The following is a 2,598-nucleotide window of genomic DNA, read 5'->3' as shown; positions in this document are numbered from 1 at the left end:
CCGGCGCCCACGCGCTCTCCCAGGCGGCCGGGAGATGAAAGGGAAAGCCGCACGGGGATGCTCCGGAGGAACTAGGCGGAGCCGGCGCCAGGGAAGGGGATGGGAGCGGGCCGGCCGGAGTCCGGGCTCTGTGGAGACCAGGAGGCCCACGTTAGCGAAAATAAACCCCGGTCTCACCGAGGAAACCGGGGGAGAGGAAGGAAACAGACTGGGTCTGACGATCTCCCCTTAGGCAGCGTCCACTTCTTCGCGTCCTCGCCCCGGATGTACGGAGAGTTCCTCTAGATCGCTGTTGGGTTCTCGGAGATCCACGCTGCTGGGTGGGGACCGTGTAGGGCAGGAAAAGAAGCAGAGAAGGGAGCAGAGAAGGCAAAGGCGCCGGGAGAGCAGAGCCGCGAGCGAGGGAGGACGGAGCCGCCCGCCACGAAAGGGACCCTGAGGACGCAGCCCTGTCCAGGTCCTCGCCGCGTCTCTGGTGCACTCTGTAGGAGAGGGCTTCTAAGGAGACGCTCGGGGAAGTTACAGCAGGGGGAAGCCGGAGTCGGGAAACACATTCCATCCCTTGGCTCTCTCCCTCCCTTAGTTAAAAAACCCAGGTAAATTTATTGCACAAGAAGTAGCAGCCTCCCTGAAACCTCAGGACAGCAAACAGGGCCAGAGGAAGAAAGGCAGGTTTCAGCGCCCTTCCACTGAAAATAGGGAAAACGCCGTCGCGGAGTGAGACTTCAGTTCTGTGCTGTAGGAATGGCCAGGAGAAAGCTCTTTTTTCTTTTTTTTTTTTTTCAGCTTTAATTGAGTTTATTGGTACATTTTAGGGATACAGTACAGTTACGTTCATTGTTGGGATCTTGTACCTCTACATGACAAGTCTTGATTCTCATTTTAGCTCTTTTTTCTTAATCAGCAGAGACTAACAAGTCTAAAGGAGCAGCGTTTGAATCTTGGCCCACTGATAACCTCTAATTTGGGTGGACACAATTTACTAAGAAGAAACTGAAACGCTCAGTTGGTCCCGTAGGAAGTGGCCGGTGGTCACACTTAAATTCTGTACAGCAGATCTGGATATTTTGGGGATTGGTGAAGAGGGCCAGGAAAAGTAAAACCATTTTACTTTTAAATATTGGAGCATCAAAGAAAAAAACCAAAACAATACTCTGCTGTAGTGTGTTCACAAGACAATAATGGACAAGCTGGAAAGAAACCTGATTTTCACTGTTAGTGCAGTGCTGGTGTACAATTCATTGAAATTTAGCATCGGAGAGTGGCCATCTCGGAGATGTGACCGCACAACTGTGTCCACGCTTATAGCCCTGCTCTAAAAGACGTAGAGTGAAACATGGTAAAACAAAGCCCAGTCCCTGCTGTGACTCTCCAATTCCACGGGCAGAGAGGACAGAACTGAAGTGGATGTCATCACAGCAGAGGTGTGGACACTTTTTCACGGGGCAGAAGGGCTAGCGGGTATTTTTTCTGGAAGCCAAGCAGAGATTAAAGGAGGACTCCTTCTAATTCGAATTCCCATTTTCTCCCCCTGGCCAGTTATCTGGACTCCCAGTCCTGTGGCGCTGAGCCACGGGTGGGTGTCCCGGAGATTAGGAGCTGGAGGACGACGGGAAATCTGGAAGTCCTGTTTCGAGAAGGGCTGGGTGGGCGCCGCCGTGACTTTCCCCCAGAGACCTTGTTTCTACCGAAATCACCCAGCTGGGCTCCCTGGGCCAGGCGGAGGTGGACTGAGCCCAGTCCAAGTCATGTGATGAACACCCCCGCCCCCCCCCCGGGGCTTTGCTACATTCTGTGCTCCCGATTTCTCCAAGCTTTGCCTGTGAGGGAGGCTGGAATGCCCGCTGAAGTCTCCAGGGAGAAAATAGGGGGCGCAGGTGGGGTGCAGTTGTCCCAGAACACCCCCCCACACACACACACCCTGGGCTCCGCGGCATCCCTGTTCTGGGGAGCCTCTGCTACCTCAGGTTTTTGGGAGCCCTTGGCCCGGGAACCCTGCTGCGCCCTACCTTTGGATGCCGAGGCAGGAAGGTCTATGTGTGAACTGGGCTGGGATTTAGGGCTGGCAGGATGCAGGCTCATTCCTGCAGGATGTGGGTTTCAGGGGGCGTTTTGATGTGATTTAATTCTACCATGAAACAACTGCTTGGGCTGGCTGCATAGCTGTTGGTCCCCCGCCTCCCGCCGCCGTGGCTTGGGTCGGTTGGGGTGTCCTTTGGAAGCGAACTTGTTTGAGATTAACGATGGAGACGAGTGGAGTGCGCACTGGACCCGGGCACTGGTCAGGACCCCTGTCCCGGGCTGCCGCGGGCGAGGGCCCAGTCAGGGAACCGGGCGGGCGTGGCCTGTCTCCCTGTGTGGCCTGGACTGGGTCCCACGCGCCCTCGCCGGATTGAGGAGGGAGGAGTTGGGAGAGGATGCTCCCGAGGGAGGCCAGGCCGGCGGTGAAGGCTGTGACCCGGCTGCCCCCCCCGCCCATGTCCCCCCGCGTCTCCAGAGGCCGGCGCGGGCACCTTCGGTGGAACGGAAGAGGAGACGGGAGCCAGGGAAGCGGCAGTTTGTGTCCCCGGGGCTCATCCGCCCCTTCTCGCCTCCGCC

General features: G+C 56.8%; 1 long non-coding RNA gene across 1 annotated transcript in view; it reads left to right on the top strand.

The window, feature by feature from the left end:
• Positions 1-909: 909 nt before the first annotated feature.
• Positions 910-2,598, top strand: part of LOC117283338 — a 4,772-nt gene continuing 3,083 nt past the window's right edge. The window contains exon 1 of the long non-coding RNA XR_004514296.1: positions 910-1,424. This is a non-coding gene — a long non-coding RNA (uncharacterized LOC117283338). The remainder of the gene's footprint in view (positions 1,425-2,598) is intronic.

Source organism: Fukomys damarensis, unplaced genomic scaffold (genome assembly GCF_012274545.1).
Source record: "Fukomys damarensis isolate Sample0158 unplaced genomic scaffold, DMR_v1.0_HiC HiC_scaffold_25, whole genome shotgun sequence".
Classification (NCBI taxonomy): Eukaryota; Metazoa; Chordata; class Mammalia; order Rodentia; family Bathyergidae; genus Fukomys; species Fukomys damarensis.
Note: the sequence above shows the minus strand (reverse complement) of the source record. Positions and strands in the feature narration are given on the sequence as shown.